The sequence below is a fragment of the Triturus cristatus genome, chromosome 12, assembly GCF_964204655.1.
Source record: "Triturus cristatus chromosome 12, aTriCri1.1, whole genome shotgun sequence".
NCBI classification, from domain to species: Eukaryota; Metazoa; Chordata; class Amphibia; order Caudata; family Salamandridae; genus Triturus; species Triturus cristatus.
Window position 1 is genome coordinate 802,352,793 of NC_140595.1, and position 27,410 is coordinate 802,380,202.

General features: G+C 50.6%; 1 protein-coding gene across 5 annotated transcripts in view; it reads right to left on the minus strand.

Moving 5' to 3' along the window:
- LOC146782899 (UDP-GlcNAc:betaGal beta-1,3-N-acetylglucosaminyltransferase 9-like) overlaps positions 1–27,410 on the minus strand; it is a 242,393-nt gene that overhangs the window by 188,758 nt on the left and 26,225 nt on the right. The window contains exon 1 of one of the 5 annotated variants that reach the window (XM_085637426.1): positions 25,951–26,039. The exons of 3 other annotated variants lie outside the window; for them this stretch is intronic. The gene's annotated coding sequence lies outside the window, so the exon portion shown is untranslated. Of the gene's footprint in view, positions 1–25,936; positions 26,040–27,410 lie in introns of those variants that run through there. One more of the 5 variants, XM_085637424.1, reaches the window with a different exon arrangement.

Below are 27,410 nucleotides of genomic sequence, written 5' to 3' on the forward strand. Positions count from 1 at the left end.
GGTGACCACACTTAGCTCCTGGATTTCCCCATATCTCGGCGTGTACTGGTGAATTTCCTCCTTTATTTTATATTAAAATTACGAGGGAGCCTACCCCTTTTACTGCCGAGGCAACAGAATCACCACCGCGGCCCACAGGAAGCCAGGCATCCTTGCCCGGGACATGTGCGGAGCCTGCGGTGTAGCAGGAAGTGTCTGCTCAAATGGGGCTCCCGTGCGTCACTCCTTACTTCTCTCGTTCTGTCCGTTACCCCTTTCTTCTCTAATTTCTTTCTTCATCCCTTCCATCACCCCGTTCTTCTCTCGTTCTTTCCTTCTATCCTTCAATTTCTCATTCCTTCCTTTATCCCTTCCATATATCATTCCTTCGTTTACCCCTTCCTTTACTCCTTCCTTCTCTCATTCCTTCTCTTATCTTCTTTCATTCCTTGTTTAACAGCCTAATGAATACGATTGACAGTTATTTCTCACTCAGAGTCCTTTGTGTATGTCTAATATTAATGGGGACATCCTGAGCAGAAGAAACAAGCATTTACAATGCAACGGTCTCGGCATTGTTAAAGTTAGAGCTATTGGCATTGCTCAGGACAATGCCGTTTCTTTAAATGTTTTAAAAACAAAAACATAAACAAAAATAATGTCATGAGCAATGCCAATAGCTCTAACTTTACCAATGCAGAGACCATTGCATTGTAAATGCTTGTTTTTTTTATCATAAATGAAAGTTATTCTTGATGTTTATTTTTCATTACAGCAGTCCACTTATTCAGTTTCCTTTGCATCTGGATTTACTGATTTCCTGAAAACTGGCCCTAAATCTTCATTTATGTATAAAATTCTCTCTTCTGGACCCCTCTCAAACCAAATCCAAGTTGAAGTGCTTATGGAAACAGGACCTGGATATTATTTAGGAAGTTACTTTTTTGAATAACATATGGGCACGTATCTATAAAATTTGTAGATCAGTGAGAATCAGTCAATCCCTATTTTTTTTTTTTTTTTTTTAACATAAACTGTATTTTACCCCCTAGACTGTTCCAGATTTTCCTCAGATGCCTCGGATAGCTGCTGGTCTTGTGGTTTTCCTGAGGCTGATCTTATGCATCTGCTGTTTAGGTGTCCTAATGCACTTTCTTTTTGGCACTTTCTTTTTGGTCCCAGATCAGAAAGATTTTTTTTAAATTTAGAACTTGCCTTTAACATTCTTTACATTTTTCTAGGTTCTTTAACCAACTATTTTGTACCATTTTTCCCTAAACAGAAGTTATTCGTTATTTTATTGGCGATTGCTTTTCAGCAAGTCACCTTTAATTGGAAATCATCCTCTAAATTATCTTATACGGTGTGGTGGGATTCGGTTTGCTTACATCATAAATGAGATACAATGAACACCATTCAATGTTTAACTGCTCATAATGCTAAACTGTTATGGTTACCTCACAGCATTTCTTAATCAGGTCGAAAATGTTATGTTCAACACTAAATAAGTATTATCTGAGAATTGCTATACCCCATAGAAATTCTCTCTGCTTTTCTATTGTAATTGTATGTAAGAGGACATTCTTATATCTACTATATGATCTTTGTTTCACTAATTTATTTTAGGATGTGGATTAGAACGTTCTTTCTCAGATTTGTTACATTTAGGATACTGGTTATTTTCTTTTTATGCTTCTGTTATTTCACCATCCCCCCTTCTTTTCCTCCCCTCCTTGTAAAACTATAAGGACTTTAGTATTTTTCTCATGTTCTTAATATTATATGTAAATTGCTGGTTACCTACCATAGTTCTTGTTTTATGGTATTTATTGATTGTAAATAAATTCTTTTTAACACAGTGTTCGAATGATTTTTACACATGAAATGCAATGACCAAGGTGCACGCAGGGTCTGCAAGTCACCAGTGAGACTGGCTTTATTTGTATTCTCTCTTGTTCTCAAGAGTCTCCCTGGAGAATCGATTGCATTTACTGTTTTGTCTGTGATCTTAAATGTTGATATAGATGACATGGATTTTATGGCATTCTCCATTTCTATATCCTTTGTCTGTTTTGTGAATCGATCATCATGTGAGGATTGTCAGATTATAATTAATTGAGCAATTAATTAAAGAACCTTGAAACCTTTGTACTGGGTCACCTCAAGGCGATTACAAAGCGCCACAATTAAGAAGGCTGGAAGCAGTGCCAGTTTCTCACAGTGCCCGTCAGATGGACAAAAAGATTCTCAGAATACATGATCATCCAATCCTTGGCCTCTCTCCAGAGCACACAGATTAGTAGTCACACATGCCAGTTGCAATTGTAATTCTGTGCATATGTGTGCGAAGGAGGTATGCAATTGTCGAAATATTGACAACACAAAAGTAAAAGAAAATTCAGTGCTTACAGGCGAGTGAGTGTGTTGTGCGTTTGGGGTTGTGAGGTGAAGATTATGCGATGAAGTGCATTCAGGAGAGAGTGAAAAGAGGGTGCGAAGAAGGAAAGAGATTAGGAGTAAAATATACAAATGGAGAAGATGCAGAGAATCCCTAAGAATCTAACGGAGTGAGCATACGTAGAGTGATTAGGACTCTCAGAACGACAGTACCTCTCCCACAGGCCTCAGTAATGTTAAATTCTGTCTTGCAGTTTCCGAATTTAAACATTTTTAATATTAAGTATTTACAAAAAAATTGTTGTTACTCAGTTATCTTAAACAGCTAACAATCATTGACAAAGCCAATAAGCCTGGCTGATTTTGGGGGGGGGGATTTCAGTTGTGTTATATATTTGTATTTAGTAACAGACAACTCACAGAGAAACCAAAAGACCGGTCGGGTGGCACACTATGGAAAATACAGAAATTGTGTTTACGTGTTTAAGCCATACCCTTAATTACACAGGTCACACACCTTTTAAAGAGCCCTCAGTTTTTCTTTCCCACTTCCAGCTGTGGGGTGATCCGAGATCACATGTTAACAGCCAGGGAGGGACAGAGGGGCATCTTTAGCCAACTGATTAAGTTCAGGGCAAGGGGCTCTGGAAACCACCACCAGCCATCACTGCAGCAAATAATTCTGTGTAGAACTTCTGTTGAGTGCAAGAGAGACGACGAATGAGAAGGGACATAAAAACTCTGCAAGATTCTGCGAGTGGCTGGAATTCGGCATATTGCGCTGCTTGCACTGATTTCTTTTTTTTTTTTTTTTTTTTTTTTTTTTTTTTTTAACATGGGCAGCTTCTTCTGAGCTCTAAAAATCTGCGCAAAGGGCACCAAGCGGCGCACAAGAGAGTGCTGCTTCTTTCTGCCACTCGAGTAGATGATCTATTCGAGGGATATCTTTCTCAACGGGAACAGTCACGGCTTGTGAAGGGATGGCTACTGAGAGCAAGACAGGAAGAGAGAGTGAGAGGGCAACGGAAAGAGACAAAATCATTCGCCTTAGCGTCCGTTTTAACCCACAGTACCTTATGATGCGGTAAAAAGTTCCTAGCGGCACTTCAGCGTTGAAAATCAAGTGTAGCTTATCCGGTAGAAATGTACACGCTAAGGCAAAATGCGACAAAATTCGGCCCGCTAACGAGCGGGGCGACAATTTCACCAGCGGTTATCTTGGTTGAGTTTGTGACGATTTTCGCAGCGATAAAATTACTCACGCTAACGAGCAGTGCGATGATCTTGGCTTGTTCTGTGACGATTCCACACAGCAGCGGCAGGCTCTGCGACGAAGTTCGCAGCGATAGAGTTCTTCCCGCTAACAGGCGAAGCGTGGATCTTGGGCTGGTAGCGATCAAATTCGGTCCGCTAACGAGCGGTGCGATGATTTTCCCAGTGCTGATCGGGCTCAGTGGCAGCAGGCTCTGCGACGATGTCCTCAGCGATAAAATTCTGCACGCTAACGAGCGGTGCAACGGAAATTTTCTCGCTAAGCCGGCGATGCGTGAAAAAGTGGAGATCTTGGATTTCTTTCTTCTTGGCCAGCTTCCCAACAGCAGGCACAGCTCCCAGAGGCCCCAAAACTGGTTCCAGCACTCTAGGAGGGGCAGAACTCACAGCAGACTTCAGGGGGAAGCTGGGGGTGAAGTCCTTTTGTTCCTGGGACTTCTTAACAGGAGGCCAGCTCTACTCAGGACCTTGGCGATCTTTTAAAGCACAAGTTGAAATAAAGTTTTTTTTGTCTTTCTCCTCTCCTTCAGCAGCAAGGCAACCACTGCAGGCCAATCCCCCAGGTCAGGGACAGTACTCCTCCTTACAGCTTTCCCAGTTCCTTCTCCTCAGGCAGAGGTTCTTCTTGTCAAGCAGGATCTAATTTCTTGGGAGCAGGGTCCCAATACTTATATCCCTAAATCCTTTGTTCCTCTGGGGTAGAGGGGCCTTTGCCCAGTCCAAACCAGTTCCTGAGCACTTTGTTGACATGACTCTGACTTTCTATTCAGAGTGCAGGGCAGAGACATCAGCCGCTCCACAGGAGGTGGAACCAGCATTGTGGTGGCAGAGCACAACCCTATTCAGAGTCCAGGTGCACTCCTCCCACCCATCTGGATGTCAATCTCTCTATTTACCACCAGGCTGCCCCAGCCTGTCTCCTGGAATTCCCCAGCCCTGTCACTCACACAAACCAGACAGGCAGATACACATCATAGCAGAGGTGGGCTGAAATGGTTAGGCAAGCAAACACCAACTTTCTAAAAGTGGCATTTGCAAACACAGAATATTAAAATAAACTTTACTAAAAGATGTATTTTATTATTCTGAGTTCAGGCATACTAAACTCGAATTTCTACCATGTTCCCTGGGTCTGTTAGGATCATAGAATGTAACAATTCTAATAGCCCATTTCTGGCCTATGGAGAACAGGTAGCCTTACAATAGTGAAAAACGAAAATGGCTGTAATTCACTATTCGAACATGCCACACACATCAGGGCATGTCCTACCCTATGCTTACAATGCACCGTGCCCTTGGGCCTACCAAAGGGGTGACTAATATGAAGTTAAGGTAAGGTTTAGGGACTGGCAAGTGGGTGCACTTGCTCAGTCAGCATGTCAGTACCAGACTGCATGCAGGTTCTGCAATGGCAGACCTTAGACAAATTTTACCAGGCCGCTTCTGTGGGTGGCACAACCAGTGCTGCAAGCCCACCAGCAGCATTTGTATTTACAAGCCCTGGGCACTCCTGGTGCACTTTACTGGGGTCTGACAGTAAACCAAATAAGCCAATCATGGAATCCAACCAACATACACATTTTAAATTGGGAGCACTTTCACTGTGGCACTGGTTGGCAGTGGCACAGTGCTCTGAGCAGCTAACACCAGCAAAACACATGAAGCACAGCGACAAAAAGTGGAAGGGAGACTCACGCCAAGGTGCCAGGTCTAACAGAGAGTAAAAAGTCATCCAAGGAAAAGCACAATTTGTGAGAGAGAACACAGAGAGTGACAGCCTGGGAGATGAGGGACAGCTAAACTGAGGGGCGGCAGGGGGTCATGAGCTGGAATACCTCAAGGGAAGCTATCTGCTAGCATATCACATAAGAGGTCTTCAGCTGGCACAGTGCCCAGGGTGGCAGCTGGCATATGAAGCAGGAGGATGCAAGTCGACATGTGGCACACGATCACTCTAAAGGGGCCCTGCATAGCTTCAGTCTGTTCATTAAATGCTCAACAGTTTCATTAAATCAGCACAATCCATGCATTGAGAGCATCAGCTCAGAGATCTCCTTAGGCACTGCACACTGACGGGGTAAGAGAGGTCCATAGGCACTTCACACGGACGCGGAAAGAGATCTATAGCCGCTGCACACTCATGAGGTAAGAGATCTATAGCCGCTGCACACTCATGAGGTAAGAGATCTGTAGCCGCTGCACATTGACGAGGTAAGAGGTCTGTAGGCACTGCACTGACAAGTAAGAGATATCTATAGCCGCTGCACACTGATGAGGTAAGAGATCTGTAGGCACTGCACTGACGAGTAAGAGATATCTATAGCCGCTGCACACTGATGAGGTAAGAGATCTGTAGGCACTGCACTGACGAGTAAGAGATATCTATAGCCGCTGCACACTGATGAGGTAAGAGATCTGTAGGCGCTGCCCACTGACGAGGTAAGAGATCTGTAGGCGCTGCCCACTGACGAGGTAAGAAATATAGATAGCCGCTGCACACTGACGAGGTAAGAAATCTGTAGGCACTGCACTGACGAGTAAGATATCTATAGCCGCTGCACACTGACGAGGTAAGAGATATCGATAGCTGCTGCACACTGACGAGGTAAGAGATATCGATAGCCGCTGCACACTGACGAGGTAAGAGATATCTAATGCCGCTGCACACTGACAAGGTAAGAGATCTGTAGGCGCTGCCCAATGACGAGGTAAGAGAATGCACCGATGTGGTAAGAGATCTTTAGGTGCTGCACACTGATTAGGTAAGAAATATCTGTAGGCACAGCGCACTGACGAGGTAAGAGATCTATAGGTGCAGATAAAAGATGTCTCTGGCACTGCACATGGAAAAAATATCTGTAGGTGCTGTGCACCCATTCAAAATATTACAGGTTCGTTCTTAAGAGACAAAATGGCACATATTTCATTAATAACAAATAGACATGGACATCGTGTCTCTGGTGGAACATTATTTCCCCAGAAAATCATCCTCTTCATAATACACATTCGTTCCTAACGGAAATTCTGTACAAGGTTGGAAAACCCAAAGTGACTTTGAAGTGCAAAGAACGGTCTGCGGGTTGTAGATCCTTCACATGGAGAGGTAGATCTGATGATAAATAAACCGTACTGAACTAATTAAGGAAGAGAAAGCCTTCCCCACCCACCAACCTTCATCGCTTTTAGATCTGCAGAGAGAGACTTCTCCACCCACCAACCTTCATCGCTTTTAGATCTGAAGAGAGAGACTTCTACACGCATCAACCTTCATCGCTTTTAGATCCAAAGAGAGACTTCTCCACCCACCAACCTTCATCGCTTTTAGATCTGAAGAGAGAGACTTCTACACGCATCAACCTTCATCGCTTTTAGATCCAAAGAGAGACTTCTACACCCACCAACCTTCATCGCTTTTAGATCCAAAGAGAGAGATATCTCTAACCAGCCAACTTTCATCGCTTTTAGATCCAAAGAGAGACCTCTACACCCACCAACCTTTGTCGTTTTTAGGTCCATCTTTCTTTGAGGACTCTTCGAGCCCCAAAAAACTATAAAATAAGCGAATGGAAACAATAATTCAATGACTTTGTACTATGAACTTTAGAAGAAAAGCACTTAAAAAGATTAATAAAAACCTATAGATATTAGGATGAAATACGCACATTAATGAACTAGTCTAAGCTATGGTCCGACAGAGTATGCACATTGGTGCAGCGGTTAGAACAAAAGTAGGACTCAGCATTTAGGACCTGAAAACAGGCACAATTATCCCCCCCAAAACCCCCACCCCCGAAACGAACTCCTCCAAAATAGAGGGAACAAGCATTTGCAATGCAATAGGTCTCGCATTATAAAAGTGTGAGCCGTTGGCATTGCTAATAATAATGCAACACTAGCTATTGGCATTGTAAATGATGCCATTTATTTATGTGTTTGTTTTATAAAATAGATAAAGACATTGTCATGAACAATGCCAATAGCTTAAACTTTTGCAAATGCGAGACCTATTGCATTGCAAATGCTTGTTTCAGTACTGCAGGCTTTTTAAACGTTTTAGTCACTACTCAAAATGAAATCCATTTTATCAGCGTTGCCAGTGCTCCTTTATGTTTAATGCCATAAATAAAACACAATCTTCTAAGCAGATTGCTAAATAGCATCTCCAGCCCCGATCACAGTGTCTCGCTTCATGCTAGACAATGGGCACCCTGTTTTCATGCAGCGCCAAGACGGGGTGAACTAATGTACAGACTGAGGTCTGTCAGACTCCGAGGCTCAAAGCATTCCTTGCAACAGTCTGCTGTGTCAAGGTATTGCCATGTGTACAGCACACACTCTGCAACAGCAAGTGGTTTCAAAGTTGGGGGTGACTTCACAAACTTTCCCGAGGTGTTCATTGTGTTTGGTGACAGCGTATTTATTCTCACAGCCCAAAAAATTGGGCGTGTGTGTGGTTGGGCACGTGCGTGGTTGGGCGTGTGTGTTTGAGTGCGTGTGTGTGTGTATGTGGTTGTGTGCGTGGTTGTGGGAGCGTGTGTGTGGGAGAGTGCATGTGTATGTGGTTGTGTGCGTGGTTGTGGGAGAGTGCGTGTGTATGTGGTTGTGTGTGTGTGAGTGTGTGTGGGAGAGTGCATGTGTATGTGGTTGTGTGGGAGAGTGCGTGTGGGAGAGTGCGTGTGTATGTGGTTGTGGGAGAGTGTGTGTGTGGGAGAGTGCGTGTGTGTGTATGTGGTTGTGGGAGAGTGTGTGTGTGTGTGTGTGGGAGAGTGTGTGTGTGTGTGTATGTGGTTGTGGGAGAGTGCGTGTGTCTGTGGTTGTGGGAGAGTGTGTGTGTGGGGGAGAGTGAGTGAGTGAGTGTGTGAGTGTTTTGAGGTCTGCTCATTTCTTGCGATTTACTGTGACGTCATGACTGGATAGCCCATTTAAAAAGTCCAGGCAAAGCTTAGAGAGAAGCAGGCAGTACAGCACACCAGGCAGCTGTAATGCAAGATGCATTGCAGCTTGGACAATTTACTTTGAACAATGGGCAGGAATGCAGGCGCCTAAGCAGGGATTAGGACGACCCATTTTCTTTGCTTGCAATTGGCCACATACTCCATTAATATGCCACATCTGAACAAGGGGTACACAGGCTACAATAGTACAAAAATTACCAAAAACTAAACTTACAGTTTAACGGAAAAAGTAGAGGAGGTGAGAACTTCTCGCGTGCCCACGGCGTGGACCACGAGCGCCATCTTGGAATCGCTATTTATTTCCCAAATTCTGAGTCACATGCAGTAATGGTAAAAACAAACTGGGCGGCTATCTTTAAGTTATACTAATGCGTTCCCATATGAATCACGCATATCGTATGAGTGAATTTCACATAAGAGTGGTAAAAACAAAGTATTAGAATATGATTAATCTGGACATCGCGATCACTCTAAAAGTGATCGTGATGACTCACGCTAGCGATACGCGCGCAGCAGCGGGGGGGGGGAGGGGTATGCTGCTGAAGGCTGGCGTAGGAGATGGCTGGGTGAGAAGGGAGGGGAGAATGCGGGGAGCAGCTATGCGCGTGCACGCCATGTGCACTGTAGCTTGTCGCCAGCACAAAAAGGTGGGTAGCACTTTCTAAACCCACCTACAAAATGTCTCGCCAGACCAGCGGATGTGCAGGGTCAGGCGAGACCTAAAAATCAGAGGGAAAGGGGAAGAGCTTTTTTTAAGCGGAAACCCAATACCTAAAAAGTTATTTTAAAAACAATTACTTTTACATAAAAAAAAAAAAAACAATAGAGGCAGAGGAGCGGCTGTGATAGCGCTAGAGAACAGGTTCACCCAGTTTCGCATGCATTTATTTGGAAATCTTCTAAAGACATCAGTACAAGGCACAGGGCAGCGGTCTTTAAAGAGGCGTCCGTCCCTTACTCAGCAGGAATGCGGTCCGACAGGTCGCCCCATGCTTCGGTGGAGGCCCCCGGAGAGCCAGGTGTGCCCTGCTGGGTGCCCCAGGCACCTCCCTCTGCGTGGCCCGTCTGACGAGGAGAACACACCATACACCAGTCCTAGCGGCGGAGCAGAGGGTACCTTGCTCCCCCCCCCCCCAACCCCCTTCCTTTCACACACCTCCCTCATTCACAACTGGATCTTACTCCTGGACCCACCCGCTGACACACTCGCCCATTTCCTGCCTGTACTGGGTTCGGTCTGGGCTTGTTTCGGTCTGCACCCGAGCCTCACTGGCCTGGGCACGTGAGCCGCTGTAGGAAAGACGTTTCTGAAATTAATTGAATGCGTGGCCTAATAAATCCAACACAAACCAGTGCACGCGGTGGATCTCGTCAGACCATTGCAATGGTTCAGCTGCAGTGTGAGGCTCACTCCTGCTTACGCTTGACATTTCTATGGTTACAGTTACTGTACGAGTGACGTTCTAACGTCAAATGTGTGACACTTTCAGTGACACTTTAACGATTAAATGAAAACAGAGACGAGTATTTGATTCAATTTCTGTAATTTATCTGGTCACTGCATCCAGACATTTCAGACAATGAACATGCAGTTAAAACAAGCGGGACCTACTCGCTTTGCCAATGCTTGTTAGCAGAAATGAGTAAAAACAATGATTTTGTTGTGAACTAAATAGAACTGAACATGTTTCAGTTCTGGCGATATCAAATACTGGTAAGTCTGAGGAAGTCCCTGAGATTCTCGTGTTCTCCTCTTCCCACCCCTTTCACCTGCCCTCTCACTCCGACACTCTCACCCGACATCCTTCTGAGCTCCTCTGCACGCAGTTCTCTTATGTTCCACGCTCTTTTCAGTCTCTTTCTGCATGCACTCCTTGCATCACCCCTTTCACCTGCCCTCTCCGACACATGCATCCAACATCCTTCTGAGCTCCTCTGCATGCAGTTCTCTTATGTTCAACACTCTTTTCATTCTCTTTCTGCATGCACTCTTGCATCACTCCCTTTCGCCTGCCCTCTCACTCAGACACTCTCACCCAACATTCCTTCTGAGCTCCTCTGCATGCAGTTCTCTTATGTTCAACGCTCTTTTCCTTCTCTTCCTGCATGCACTCCTTGCATCACCCCTTTCGCCTGCCCTCTCACTCCGACACTTGCATCCGACATCCTTCTGAGCTCCTCTGCATCTCTTATGTTCAACACTCTTTTCATTCTCTTCCTGCATGCACTCCTTGCATCACCCCTTTCACCTGCCCTCTCACTCCGACACTTGCATCCGACATCCTTCTGAGCTCCTCTGCACGCAGTTCTCTTGTTCCACGCTCTGTTCCTCTTTCTGCATGCACTCTTGCATCACCCCTTTCACCTGCCCTCTCACTCAACATCCTTCTGAGCTCCTCTGCACGCAGTTCTCTTATGTTCCACGCTCTTTTCATTCTCTTTCTGCATGCACTCCTTGCATCACCCCTTTTGCCTGCCCTCTCAGACACTCTCACCCGACATCCTTCTCAACTCCTCTGTATGCAGTTCTCTTATGTTCCATGCTCTTTTCATTCTCTTCCTGCATGCACTCCTTGCATCACCCCTTTCACCTGCCCTCTCACTCAGACACTCTCACCCAACATCCTTCTGAACTCCTCTGGACGCAGTTCTCTTATGTTCAACGCTCTTTTCATTCTCTTTCTGCATGCACTCCTTGCATCACCCCTTTCACTCCGACACTTGCATGCAACATCCTTCTGAGCTCCTCTGCATCTCATGTTCAACGCTCTTTTCCTTCTCTTCCTTCATGCACTCCTTGCATCACCCCTTTCACCTGCCCTCTCACTCCGACACTTGCATCCGACATCCTTCTGAGCTCCTCTGCACGCAGTTCTCTTATGTTCAACGCTCTTTTCCTTCTCTTCCTGCATGCACTTCTTGCATCACCCCTTTCACCTGCCCTCTCACTCCGACACTTGCATCCGACATCCTTCTGAGCTCCTCTGCACGCAGTTCTCTTATGTTCAACGCTCTTTTCATTCTCTTTCTGCATGCACTTCTTGCATCACCCCTTTCACCTGCCCTCTCACTCCGACACTTGCATCCAACATCCTTCTGAGCTCCTCTGCATCTCTTATGTTCAACGCTCTTTTCCTTCTCTTCCTGCATGCACTCCTTGCATCACCCCTTTCACCTGCCCTCTCACTCCGACACTTGCATGCAACATCCTTCTGAGCTCCTCTGCATCTCTTATGTTCAACACTCTTTTCATTCTCTTCCTGCATGCACTCCTTGCATCACCCCTTTCACCTGCCCTCTCACTCCGACACTTGCATCCGACATCCTTCTGAGCTCCTCTGCATCTCTTATGTTCAACACTCTTTTCATTCTCTTCCTGCATGCACTCCTTGCATCACCCCTTTCACCTGCCCTCTCACTCCGACACTTGCATCCAACATCCTTCTGAACTCCTCTGCACGCAGTTCTCTTATGTTCAACACTCTTTTCATTCTCTTCCTGCATGCACTCCTTGCATCACCCCTTTCGCCTGCCCTCTCACTCCGACACTCTCACCCGACATCCTTCTGAGCTCCTCTGCACGCAGTTCTCTTATGTTCAACACTCTTTTCAGTCTCTTCCTGCATGCACTCTTGCATCCCTCCCTTCCACGTTCTGTCTCCTCCTCTCTCTCATCTTGTAATACGACATTTCCTTTTCTTGAATTTGTTGCCGTTTGTATTTCCACAGCTGGTGTAGGGTAATTACAACTGCACATGTGTGACAATTGTTCTGTGCACTCTGCCAAGACGCTCCAGCTTGAATGAACATGTGGTCTCAATTTTATGACCCGGGATAGGCAATGTGAGAAACTCTTACTCAAGTTACAGAAAATAACCTTCTTAGCTGGACCCAGGACGACTGACTTTGCTTTGAAACATGGCTCCTCAAACCAGGCCGGGCCCCTAACAACTGCTTGGGGCCACACATCCAGCGGTGGCTGCCGAGTTTACATAACCCACAGAGCGGCAGTGCCTGGTGGCGCATGGAGGAGCTAGAATAACATTATGTAATGACATTAGCATTATAGTGTGGTTATGCGGACAGCAGCACTAAAATACTTTGGTCTAACCCCTGATGAGTGGAAGTTGGCAGGGTAACAGTTCAGATAGCAGCAGGATGAGGGTGGGCCAAAGCGAGTCGGGGGTCAGACCCACTGCGTCCGAGTAGCCTGCTCTGTTCTTTTACTTATGCGTCTGTTTGGACAGGGCTGGCTCCTCTTACTACCACCCTTTCAGGTTCCTCTGCCAGAAACTGTATCAACTCAGGGCAGCATTATATACCCAGTCATCCATTCATTCACCCTCCCACTCATTCACCCATGCGCTTATCTCACCACGCACTCACTACCTCAAACATAAGCATCAATTGTCTCATCTACTTGCTCACTCATTGGTTCATCCATGCACTCTGATGATCTTATTCATCCATTGATCTGCTCATGCACTTTTTTTTTTAACTGAGTTTTATATAGCGCGAACTTGACCCGAAGCTATCGGGTATCAGAGCGCTTTACACAAGCACCAGTTACGTTACATGAGGACACATTCATTTTCGTTAGGCACGGGGAGATTAAGTGATTTGCCCAGAATCACAGGACATTGCGCGTCCTTGCTGATACTCGAACCCGGTTCCCCGATTTGAGGTCGACCACCCAAGCCATTAGCCCAACTCCTCTCCCTTAGTCACTCCCTACATTTGCCTGTTCCATGATCACTGCAATTCTTCAATTCACCCACTAATCTACCCAAGTAGCACTCATTTATATTCACTCACTTATCCATGCACTCAGCCACCATTTCATTCATTTATGTACTCTCACACACATACCTTATCTACTCTTGCAAACACTCAAATATCCACTAAACCATCCATCAATGACGTGCTCATATATACATCTACGCGGTACAAAAGGGGGTGGTGATGGACGGAGCATCAGAACCAATCAAACACTCACACCCAGTCAACAGATCTGGGTTTGATCCATCACCGTTCTTTAGCCCACTCTGCCACCCCAGTTCAGACATGGCCACATGCAAATCAGTCTGACCCTGTGCCTCATGGGAACAGTCCAGCTCGAACTGCCAAGCCATGCCTTCCCTGGACCGGAAACAAGCTTCCTAGGACCGGTTTCTGGCATTTCAGCAGTCTTCAGCCAGGCTTGCTTGAATCCAGTGGCAAAGTGAGCAAGGGAATCACGTCTGAGCATACCCTGCCAACTTATGGCGAACAAAGCGGTGCAAAGAGGGGTGGTGATGGACGGAGCATCAGAACCAATCAAACACTCACACCCAGTCAACAGACCTGGGTTTGATCCATCACAGTTCTTTAGCCCACTCTGCCACCCCAGTTCAGACATGGCCATATGCAAATCAGTCTGACCCTGTGCCTCATGGGAACAGTCCAGCCCGAACTGCCAAGCCATGCCTTCCCTGGACCGGAAACAAGCTTCCTAGGACCGGTTTCTGGCATTTCAGCCGTCTTCAGCCAGGCTTGCTTGAATCCAGTGGCAAAGTGAGCAAGGGACTCACGTCTGAGCATACCCTGCCAACTTATGGCGAACAAAGCTGTACAAAAGGGGGTGGTGATGGACGGAGCATCAGAACCAATCAAACACTCATACCCAGTCAACAGATCTGGGTTTGATCCTTCACCGTTCTTTAGCCCACTCTGCCACCCCAGTTCAGACATGGCCATATGCAAATCAGTCGGACCCTGTGCCTCATGGGAACAGTCCAGCCCGAACTGCCAAGCCATGCCTTCCCTGGACTGGAAACAAGCTTGCTGATTGGCCAATTACGTACATTTGCTTTTCTTTCAGGCAGCAGGCACCCTGGCAGGAAGGCTTGTTTAGCTGTCTGCCCCTCCTTGGTTTCACAGGATAGGAGACTCCATTCCTTACACTGCAGCTGAAGCATTTCAACTGTCGGAATTAATCATCCTGGGGCGCTCATATTTTCATAAGATGTAAGGAGAACTTGGTTTCTAAAATTAAAAAAGTATGGGCACGTCGCGCCCCTGCGATCCCGCCCACTTCAATCACCAAAGATGGCACATGCCACAAGAAGGAACTAGTGGGCAAGAGTCCTTTATAAAACTCTTAAGGCTTGCCCTTGAATGAAACAAACTGCCTTTTCAGTGGGTACTCTGTTTTGGGAGCCCATGTCTCTCGAAGCTTCTTAGAACATTCTTCGGACTCTACCTGGTGCTGCTTAAGAAGCTGAGCCAAGGCAAATGTTGAGAAGAAGCTTGAGCGACATGACCATCCCCTGGATGTGTGCACGACTCACAAGGGTCCCTGAGGAGAGCAGTCAATGCTGGGCTCACGTGAGAACAAGTCTAGCTATACCTAGGCTATGTCATAAAACATGCTTCCAGTTTCAGGTTTACACTCTGATAACAAGAAAAGGCCTCTGGAAGCAAGCCTTTGTCTTAACTATTAGCTCTGTAAAATATTATTGTCTTTTTCACAATTGTTTGTAAGGGTCTCGATAGGAGCCACTGTGCGATTCAAGACATCAACTCTTCAAAAGAGATTCATTTGGGGCTCTTCTAAATTACAAGCACAGTGATAAAATAAGTGCGGAGTTCAGAACACGGAGGTACACACATTTGTGTGATTAGAGAAACAAGCAGTGGCGGCTAGTAACATTAAAATATGGTGAGTGCGATGCCCAAAAACCTCACCATATATGTTGCAGGGAGCCACGTCCGGTGTCTATCTCCTCGGCGGTGACTCCAGCAGGCAGCGGCAAAGAGAAGAACTTCCTCCACCCTGTGCAAAGTGATTCCGACCAATCATTGGAGCAAGCTATAGCGAGCGCACATTTTGGGGCTGGGGGACTGTGGCTGCAATCCCCCGGCCAATCTGACATGCGCACTGACAGGGCCTGCAGTAACAGTGCAATTGCACGAATCAGCCTTGCCCCCTGCCCCCGTGCTGTAACAGCGCAAGCCTGCGACCAACATTAAATGGTATTTATTACCATTTTATTCATGTGTGCCTGCTGTGCTCGCAGCAGGCGGGACGACACTCCTCCGCCAGAACAGAGGAGTCGCCACTGGAAAGAAGCCAATTTTATGACAGGTACCTTGGAATGTGGAGGCGATGACCGGTACCTTGGAATGTGGAGGCGATGACCGGTACCTTGGAATGTGGAGGCGATGACCGGTACCTTGGAATGTGGAGGCGATGACCGGTACCTTGGAATGTGGAGGCGATGACAGGTACCTTGGAATGTGGAGGCGATGACCGGTACCTTGGAATGTGGAGGCGATGACCGGTACCTTGGAATGTGGAGGCGATGACCGGTACCTTGGAATGTAGAGACGATGAGACGATGACAGGTACCTTGGAATGTGGAGGCGATGACCGGTACCTTGGAATGTGGAGGTGATGACAGGTACCTTGGAATGTGGAGACGATGACCGGTACCTTGGAATGTGGAGGCGATGACCGGTACCTTGGAATGTGGAGGCGATGACCGGTACCTTGGAATGTGGAGACGATGACCGGTACCTTGGTATGTGGAGGCGATGACAGGTACCTTGGAATGTGGAGGCGATGACAGGTACCTTGGAATGTGGAGGCGATGACAGGTACCTTGGAATGTGGACAGCAGCTCCGGAAGGTATAACCTGGATTCATAACACTTGTCTAACTGGACCGGCAGAGAGGACTGGGACAGAAAAGAGGCACAGGCACCAAAATACAAGCACCCCCGTTAGTGAATGAGACCGCTAAAAAGTGTCCCACATGTGCCAATCAGGGCAGTGGTGGGCATGTGCACACGCTGTCTAGGTGTTGTGCAAGGTGTGGGAGACTGCATGGATCGGAGCTTGCTGCAGGCAATATTTGGGGTAATCAACAGTAAAAACCGAGCCAGCAGGCCAGAACACCGGCCCACACACTGACCTGTCAGACCAGCCCGTCCGGCACCGCCAGATTACCCTCTAGGCCAGTCCCACCCTGGGACCAGAGCTCCACCTTGTATTGGTTTGTGAAAACAAAGTCCCACACTGGAAAGAATGTGGTCTCCTGGATATAGTGGTCTTACTAACAGGCCACTCTGCAGAAGCAAGGCTTTGGAGCATTTTGATAGGTTAGACACAGTACGCTCTTTAAATGGTGGTGGGGCTCAGTGGTGCTGTGGGATAGTGGGGGGGGGGGGGGGGGGCACAGAATAACCCTCAGAGCAGAGTGGGTGAAGTGGAGAGAACAGCTCTTACCAAATGTTATGGAAACACAGCAGATTCAGCCGCGAATCTTGGATGTTTCACTTAATCCCCAAAAGTTGGACACCCTGACAACAGCAGAGCTGCACAACGAGAGAAGTTTAAGTCGGGAATTCCCACGGGGGAGAGGGGTGGGGGGGGGGGGGGCAGTGAGCCTTCCTGCACCGGTCTGCAATGGTTGGAAACATAGTTTTGAAGACTTTTCATGTGGCTGGAACAGTACTTAATTTGAACCGGAGGTTTTTGGTGCTCGGCAATGGCACTTAACGGTCAACACCAGTGTGCAACATGGTGGTGCCGCTTGTGTATTTAAGAGACGAGCACACAGAAGTTGCGTATTAATTAAACATTTATATTAAAAGTTACTAATAGCTTTGGGGGTCTGGAACACTCTGAATTGTCACACATGTTGGAGTGTAATGCTTAGTAGATGTGTTGGTGCTGTCACTGGCAGCCCTGATTTGGGCATTGGGTAGTTCAAGCTGCAGTTGCCTCCGGCAAAGGCCATGGCACTTTTTTTTTTACAAATTAAGTGCAGGACAGCAAAATGCCCCTAGTGGCCAATCAGAATCATTTTAAACTTCAAATGAAGCTTGTGAACCACACTTTGCTGGCAGTTTGTGAATCCAACCATACAAATGTGGGTTCAGGAAACAAACCGAATGAGGTCTTGCTGTTGAGAGATCCACTCAATAAATGTTGCGAGTTGTACAGAACACCCGTATGGCTCCGTGAAACAGGATTGACGGATGAGGCGCGCTGCCGGCGATGCGGCTTTCCTGCGGCGTTCTTCCTCCACCTAGCCTGGGATTGCCCCAGTATCCAGCGTTACTGGGAGACTATTTAGGTCGAGCTTTCGAGGCCTCTAGTATATACTTTAGTGTATACTTATAGGTGTGTGTACTTTGAGGGCTCTGGAGATCAGCCCTAGGACTGGTCTGCTTCCCTTAGGGACTTTTTTCCTTTTTAACTGCCTGTATTTAACAGTCTTAATAGAAAACGACTAGTAGAGGTCAGTAGAATACCAGAATTACTCTCTGCTTGTTCAACTGCCTCTATGTAACTGTCACGATAGACAACAACCAGTAGAGGTCAGTAAAATACCAGAATTGTTTTCTGCTGAGGGACTGGTTTTTTAAAAAAAATTCTGACAACTGCTTCTATTTAAGTTACTTGATAGAAAACGACCAGCAGAGGTCAGTAAAATACCAGAATCACTTTAGCATTCCCCAATCGTGTATTATGCTTCGGCTATGCACCTTGCACAGTACTATCGGGTGACCTTGAGGCCTTGAGCGAGATGAATTAAGAGTATACGGCATAGGACTATTTCACATGGTGACTGTCTCAAGCTCGAGACTCAGCTGAACACGAACAGAAAACTGCAGGATCACAAGGCCCACGAGCACTCCCAGGGCTCGGTTTACAGGTCACCCGCGTTGAAAGCAATAATCTGGCCCGGAGGTGTTCAGAAGGTTCCAAAAGCGGTAATTAGCACACACTCGGAGTCCTGGGGGAATGACCTGCGGACGGTGGTGCTTACAACAGCCAAGCCCTCAGCCCATACAGGGCCTGTTCCCTTGGTAACTCCCAGCACGTTTGACCCGCCGAAGCGTAACCAAGGGGCGCTCTTTACGGCACCTCGAATTAGCAACACAATAAGCACCATTTAGAAGTGTCAGCTCAAAAGGGGTTTTGCACAAGGATTGCAGCGGTCGGTCACTCATCACCATTAGGCCTTTAGGAGACAAGGCACAAGGGCAACACATTCAACAATTAAGCTCCCGACCAGGGCTTTAAGTGGGAGGAAAAAACTAAGGGGTCTCCCAAAGGGGCGTGGTCAATGTAATTAAGGGCGTGGCTTAAAAACACGTAAGCTAAAAATCTGTGTTTAGCATAGTGTGCTGCCCGACTTGTATTTTGCTGTTTCTGTCATTGCGTCCAGATATAAGATACAAGTCACATCATACCTACGTGTCAGGACTATTGGCTTTGTCAGTGGTTGTTAGTTGCATAAGATAAATAAGCAGCAACTATCTTATATAATATTGAAAAAGTGACACCACGACAATGTTGCTGCTCCTGAGTTTCAAAAACAGAAGGGAAATCCATAGAGAAAAAGACTCTCTTTAAAGGATTTCCCTTTCTCTACAAGGCTCACCACGCCAGGCGCGCAACACCCATTGAACTCAAAGGGCTTACGCCCCCCCCCCCGCCCCCTGTCCTGTGTGGCAGCCCGGGATGAGACCGCTTCCCGGGCAGGCACAAAGCCGCGCCCGAGCAGCCCGAGCACTTCACAGGTCTTTAAAAAGACCATTTGCATGTTAATGAGGCCTCGCTGTTGTTTCACCCCTTCTAAGAGCCCCTGCAGCTCCACTCTGCCTAGATTGAGCCCCCCCACCCCCGAAATCAGCGCCACTCTGCCTACTGTTTAAAGATTCAGCCTCCCCCCGAAATTTGGCTCTAGTTGCGCCTCTGCACCACGCGCACATCGAAGTGCTGCTGTCACTGCAAATCCGGAAAAAAAAAACGGGCCGCCTGTGCCAGGACACAAAAGAGAGCCCGATAGAGACCCGTTTCCAGGCCCCCTTAAAAAAGCTGCCGGTGCTCAGACCCGGCCCACTTAAAGCCCTGCTCCCGACACCACCTTTACTACCAGTCCTCATCTTGACCTGCTGATGAGCACACCACACATGCAGGGACAGGCTCGATGCTACGACGTATGTAAAGTACACAACACGCTCGTGCCTTCAAAACTGGGACGAAGTGACACCACCACGGCACTCTAGGCGTGCTCACCGCGTCGTGCACCTCTGCCTCACGTCCACAGACCCGCGCAAGCTCGAGCACCTCTCGCATCATGTCCACAGACCCGCGCAGGCTCGGTGCTCGAGCCTGCGCGTCCACACTCCACACCTCGCCTCGCATCCACACTCCACAGACCCGCGCAGACTCGAGCACCTCTCGCCCCCAGACCCGCGCAGGCTCGAGCACCTCTCGCCTCGCGTGCACAGACCCGCGCAAGCTCGAGCACCTCTCGCCTCATATCCACAGACCCGCTCGAGCACCTCTCGCCACGCGTCCACAGACCCGCGCAGGCTCGAGCACCACTCGCCTCGCGTCCACAGTCCCGTGCAGGTTCGTGCACCTCTCGCCTTGTAATGTTCGGCACGCGTGAGGCGTTCTAGCCTTCCGCGCTGCCGAGGTGCGCTAGCGCTGACGCGTGACGTCAGACGCTAGCGAGTGAATAATAAAGGGGCGTGGCCTCGGCGAGTTAGTCGGGAGCCGCGTGAGTAACGTAACGGTACCGGCTTCTGTGTATTCTTTAGCGCGCTCGCGCTGCCATGTGTTCTAAGACCTTAGAACCATTACACTGGCGACGAGGGGTCAATTGAGCCCTGTTGTGCTATTTTGGGTGCCCCACATTGCACACCTTGTCATCCCATGGTGCCTGAGCCTATGTATGCTGCTCCCCTCATGGTGCCCTGCCTGAGCCTACTGTGAGGCCTGGTGGGGGACACTGCAGATGCCCGGAGGATCCATCCTGACTTCGGAGGTGACGCTGGGTGTGCCCTGGTGCCCCAATCCACAGCCTGGAAGGGGTATGTCTCGCCCAGGTGATGCCGCACCTGCCCCCACGAGGTGTTTGACGACGGCCGCGTCCTCCTCCTGATCCAGGCCCATGCCAGGGGTGATCGCCTCGAACCAGAAGCGCCTGAGGATCCCGCGTACGACGCTTGGAGGTAGGCGCGCCCACCAGTTGGTGCAGCAGCGCGAGGAGGGCCAACACGCAACGCTCAGAGGGAGTGCACGCCTGGTGGCGTCGACGCAGAAGAGAGGAAGCTAGCCTCCACCGCGTGCTGCGCACGTGCCAAGATGGCGTCGATCCCCGCCATTGAGCCGTTTGTCGTCGATGGTGCCCCGTCATCCCTCGCCCCGCGCTGGAAGGATTGGACAGACCGCCTGCAATTTTACTTCGAAGGGGCTGGCATCGCGAGGGAAAGGCGCAGAGCACTGCTGCTCCACCTAGGAGGCAAAGACATCCACCGCATCTACAAAACTCTCGTGGAAGCCACGCCGAAAACGTACCACACACTGCTGAACGCGCTCAACGCCCACTTTGAGCCCATGGCGAACAGGGACTATGAAAGGTTCATCTTCCGTCAGGCCAAACAAGAGGCAGACGAATCTCTGGATGCGTTCCATGGCCGGCTGAAGGAGCTAGCCAGCACGTGTGGGTTCCGCGACGAACAGGAAGAGATCCGAGGGCAGATCATACAGGGGTGTTACTCGTCTAAGCTTCGCGTCACGGTCCTCCAGGAAGAAGGAAAGCCCCTGGCGGACATCCTCACCCTCGGGCGGTCGAAGGAGCTATCGCAAGCGAGAGCCTCGCACATGGAGGCAGCCCTACATCGCCCTGTGAAGACGGAACAAGTGCAAGTGGCGGAAACGGTGAACGTAGTGCGGCCAAAAGGGAGGCAAGCCGGAGGAAAACGACAGCCGGAGGCAAAGAAGAAAGACTGTGGGTACTGTGGCGGGCAACCCCACCGCATGCAAGACTGCCCGGCCAGAGGGAAAAAGTGCGGCGCCTGTGGGTGGCTGAACCACTTTGCGGCGGTGTGCCGGTCCACCAGAGCCAAGAAGGAGGCGGCCCATGCGGTACGCGAAGAGGCAGACAGTGAAGACATGGACGACGACACCGGGGAGTACCCGGTCCATTATGTGTTTGCAATCCACCAACCACGGACGAAGAAGCGCAGACTTCCGAAATGTCGCATACTAGTCCAACAACAAGAGGTAAAGGCGACAATCGACACTGGGGCCTCCATCGAGCTGATGGCCGCCAACGTCTACCACCAACTGCGAGCCAAACCCCCGCTGAGAGAGGCGAAGATTAGGGTGTTCGCATACGGCCAGAAGACGCCCATTCCCCTCATCGGGTGCTTCCAAACAGAGCTTCAACATGGCGAGAGGAGCATCAAAACCACCGTCTATGTCACGGAAGAGGGCAGCGGGATGCTGCTGAGCGGGCAATCGGCCGAAGAGTTGAGTTTAATATCGTTTGCCATGGCGGTTCTGGAGGAAGAACTGGACACCATCCTGGAAGAGTTTGGAGAAGTCTTCAAAGGCATCGGATGCCTGAAAGGAAAGGAAGTATCCTTACACATCGACCCGTCGGTCCAGCCAGTGGCGCTGAGGCACCGGCGGATTGCTTTCCACCTGCGGCAGAAGGTGGAGGAGGAGCTAGAGGCCCTGGAGAGACAAGGCATCATCGAAAAGGTCAGTGGGCCAACCCCGTGGGTATCCCCGATCGTCATCGCCAGGAAGCCGAAGCAGCCAGGACAAGTCCGCATCTGTGTGGACATGCGCCTCCCCAATGCTGCGGTCAAGCGAGAGCGACACCTGACGCCCACTATTGATGACATCCTGGGAGAGCTGAACGGGGCCAGATGGTTTTCAAAGAAGAACACATCTCGCGTGACTGTTTCCGCACCTCTTTGAGCAGTCACCATCGTGCCTGTCCGGCGGGTGACCACCCTGGAACAGGAACAGGCGTTCCAAGCGACGAAGGCAGCCCTATCCGCGGACACTACCCTGTCATACTTCGACCCGGCAAAGCCCACCAACGTGGCAGTCGACGCGAGCCCGTTCGGGCTGGGAGCGGTCCTGACACAACGCCAGGACAATGAGGAATGGGCCCCCATCGCCTACGCCAGCCGGTCCCTGACCGAAACAGAGCAGCGGTACTCTCAAATCGAGCGAGAAGCCATCGCCATCCACTGGGCATGCCGGTATTTTCATGTGTACGTGTATGGACATCATTTCACGGTGACAACCGACCACAAGCCGCTCATTCCTCTGTTCCAAGGGTCGTCCTCGAAGCCGCCGCCCCGGATTGAAAAATGGATACTCCAACTGCAAGGGTACGACTACCGGGTGGAGTACAAACCAGGGGCCACGAACCCAGCGGACTACCTGTCACGACACCCGCGGAAAGCCACGTCAGAGGAGAAGGAGGAAGCCGAGGATACGGAGGAGTATGTCCGGTATGTGACGGAGCGGTCACGACCCCTTCCAATGAGCCTGGCCGCAATAATAGAAGCTTCAGAAGGCGATGAATGCGTGAGAGCAGCAGCGGAGGCCGTCAGATCGGGGGATTGGAGGGCAATTCAAGCCTCGCTCAACAGACGGACACCCCAAGCCAAGCTGACACTAGAGTCGTTCCTAAAGGTGAAAAGTGAGCTGTCCGTTGACGCTCAAGGATGTCTCCTGCGGGGTCCAAGACTAATCATGCCGGCCAGCCTCGCTCAACAAGCGGTGGACCTCGCCCACCGGGGACACCAAGGAGTAGTAAAGACAAAGGGTAGGCTCCGAGCCAAAGTATGGTTCCCAGGCATGGATGCGATGGTGGAACAGACGGTGAGAACCTGCACGTGGTGCCAAGCCGCAGGACCGCCGGAGCGCCCGCACCCAGTGGCGACCGAAGACAATCCTCAGCGACCTTGGGAGTGCGTGAGTGCCGACTTCGGACATCTCCCCGATGGGCGGTATGCGTTGGTCATCATTGACGACTTCACCAAATACCCAGAGGTCGAAATCGTGGGGAGCCAGACAGCCACGGAGGTGATTGCGAAATTCGAAAAAACCATCGCCACTCACGGCATATTCGGGGTGGTCAAGACCGACAACGGACCGCCTTTCCAAGGACAGGAGTTCGCAGAGTATCTCAAGAGCTGGGGGATCACTCACCGCAAGATAACACCACGGTGGCCCCAGGCCAATGGAGAGGTAGAGAGGTTTATGAGGACACTTAATAAAACCATTTGCATCGCCATGGCTGAGGGATCTCCACTGGAGAGAGCGATCTACAGTTTCCTGCGCGAATACCGTTTGACCCCCCATGTCACGACCGAGGCAGCGCCAGGAACAGCCACCATGGGGAGAATCGTAAGTGACACGATCCCACACCACCATACTTGGGTTCCGGCACAAGCCACCAACGAAAAGACATTAGCCAACCGGAGGCGCTCGAACGACCACGCCAGCCTGCGAAGAGGAGCGAAGGAGTCCAGGATACAACAGCAGGATCGAGTGTATGTGAGGGACCGCTACCCAGGCAGCAAGTTCAGACTTCCTTTTGAACCTCACCCATGGGTGGTCACCCGCCGGACAGGCACGATGGTGACTGCTCAAAGAGGTGCGGAAACAGTCACGCGAGATGTGTCCTTCTTTAAAAAAGTTCACCCAGGAACACCACCACGTCCCGGGGCCGAGCCCGAGGGGCCGGATCCCGACCAGCCGAGAGGAGACCAGGAAGCGGAGGACGGTCGGAGCGAGGATGAGGGTTCCCAGCCCGTCCCAGCCACCCCAGTGGGTAACCCGCCTGGCAGCTCCCCAGCCCGGGTAGAGCCGAACACCCCAAGGCGCAGAACCCCCGAGGTGGTCCCTTCCAGAGGCGGCCCGTCCCGCTACAACCTGAGGAAGAACCCGGCACCGTCATCCCAGCTGGCGGACTATATGGTGTGACCCGTAAGGACTGGAGGACTGGTAACAGATCCATCGTTTTGCTTTAATGTTTTGCTTAATGTTTATAAAGGTTGGAAGGAGTGTAATGTTCGGCACGCGTGAGGCGTTCTAGCCTTCCGCGCTGCCGAGGTGCGCTAGCGCTGACGCGTGACGTCAGACGCTAGCGAGTGAATAATAAAGGGGCGTGGCCTCGGCGAGTTAGTCGGGAGCCGCGTGAGTAACGTAACGGTACCGGCTCCTGTGTATTCTTTAGCGCGCTCGCGCTGCCATGTGTTCTAAGACCTTAGAACCATTACACGCCTCACGTCCATACTCCACAGACCCGTGCAGGCTCGAGCACCTCTCGCCTCACGTCCATACTCCACAGACCCGCGCAGGCTCGAGCACCTCTCGCCTCACGTCCACACTCCACAAACCCGCGCATGCTCGTGCACCCCTCGCCTCACGCCCACAGAACCGCGCAGGCTCGAGCACCTCTCGCCTCGCGTGCACAGACCCGCGCAGGCTCGAGCACCTCTCGCCTCATGCCCACAGACCCGCGCAGGCTCGAGCACCTCTCGCCTCGCGTCCACACTCCACAGACCCGCGCAGGCTCGAGCACCTCTCGCCTCACCCAACAGACCCGCGCAGGCTCGAGCACCTCTCGCCTCACGTCCACACTCCATAATCCACAGACCCGCGCAGGCTCGAGCACCTCTCGCCTCACGTCCACACTCCACAAACCGGCGCAGGCTCGAGCACCTCTCGCTTCGCGTCCACAGTCCCGTGCAGGTTCGTGCACCTCTCGCCTCACGTCCACACTCCATAATCCACAGACCCGCGCAGGCTCGAGCACCTCTCGCCTCACGTCCACACTCCACAAACCGGCGCAGGCTCGAGCACCTCTCGCTTCGCGTCCACAGTCCCGTGCAGGTTCGTGCACCTCTCGCCTCACGTCCACACTCCACAAACCGGCGCAGGCTCGAGCACCTCTCGCTTCGCGTCCACAGTCCCGTGCAGGTTCGTGCACCTCTCGCCTCACGTCCATACTCCACAGACCCGTGCAGGCTCCAGCACCTCTCGCCTCACGTCCACAGACCCGCGCAGCCTCGGAGCACCTCTCGCCTCACGTCCACACTCCACAGACCCGCGCAGGCTCGTGCACCTCTCGCCTCGCGTCCCCACACCACAGACACGCGCAGGCTCGTGCACCTCTCGCCTCACGTCCACACTCCCGCGCAGCCTCAAGCACCTCTCGCCTCACGTCCACACTCCACAGACCCGTGCAGGCTCGAGCACCTCTCGCCTCACGTCCAAACTCCACAAACCCGCGCAGACTCGTGCACCTCTCGCCCCGCGTCCCCACACCACAGACACGCGCAGGCTCGTGCACCTCGCGCCTCACGTCCACACTCCCGCGCAGCCTCAAGCACCTCTCGCCTCACGCCTACAGACCCGCGCAGGCTCGAGCTAACAATACACAGACTGACCCACAAACACACAATTGCGCAAAACCGGATTTAGGCACTTTCTGACTAGATGCTTTCACTCACTCGATCGTGTGTACCTCGTGGTCGAGAAATGGACCTGCCCCCGCCCTCCTGCAGTCACGGGCCTCCCACTCTCTTCTGGGACTCCGAGGGGCCTCTGAGCCCTGCGCGCTCCCAGCGCTTGGATACCCTGGGCGATTCGACGCGCTATATAAATCAGTCGATTGGTTGGGAGGGGTGGAACTTAAGATGCCACCGATAGCTTGTCTGGGGCGTTTCCAGTCTGATTGGGTTTTGGGTGCGGGTACTTGGCGCTGATAACAGCCCAGAGTTCGTTAAATTCCGGTCCCTCTGCAAACAGCACAGATGCTGAAGTGCTGCGCTGTGCGACAAGTACCACACGCCCACCCACACCTGGTTGTACAACAGGACCGACGGTCTGAAACTTATCAAGGGACAAAGTCTGGAAAAAAGACAAACCGTGATGGGAACTCTGCTGTAGAGCCCAACTGTACAAGTTCTGCCCCATTTCCAAGTGAAAAACTTGTCACAGGCGGCATTTACCCTTCCCGATAAACACCCGACTCCGTGGACGGTGGACACGGGATTTACTAGTTCAGGAGGTAAGTACTTCAGCGTCCCTGGGGCCGGTGTCCGTGCCATTGTATCTTGCAGCTACACGCACGCCGCGTCTTCAAATGAATGTTTCATCAGTATGGGAGCACACATGGACACACGTCCAGCGCTGTGCTTTGTACTTTAATGTGCGCGTTTCCATCTGAATTCTAATAAATGCAGCCTCGTACATATACGTGGAATGCGAGTTTTAGTTCCTCGAGCGGAGACGTTCGGTGCATAGACCCAGCCAGGGCATTCGGTAGTGAAACAGCTCACTACAGCTGTGCACCTTTGGGTCACCCTGTGGTCCACAGCTCTTCCTTCCGGCCACCACCGGTGGGCGCGGAGTGTGCCAGGATGCCAACTTGGACAGCTGAGAGCGGCGCCTTCCCCGGCTGCTGCGGTCTATGGTGGGGGCACATCACATGCCAACGGTGGTCTGGCGGTGGTCCCCTGCAAAGGGGGGGGGGGGGGGTCACGAATACACATCCTCTCTTTCTTTGTGCTGTCGGATTCTAACGAAAACGAGGCCCCACACGTCTTCATTTTGGTCAAACCCCGAGGTCTAGGGATCAACCCCATTTCTGGCCTGAAAACCCAACTGGCTCTAGGCGGGAGCAGGAACCACTGGACATGCACTGCCCCATTGGATCGGAGCGGCAGCAGAACTTCTGCACAACGGAGCTGCAGCACACAACGGAGCTGCGGCACACAACATGCGGCACACAACTCAGCTGCAGCATACCTTCTGCACTACTCCGCGGCAGCACACAACTACTCCGCGGCAGCACACTAATCAGCGGCAGCACACCTTCTGCACAACTGAATAGCAGCACACAATTGAGGTGCAGCACACAACTCAGCTGTAGCACCCCTTCTGCACAACTGAACTGCAGCACAAATCAGCTGCCGCATACCT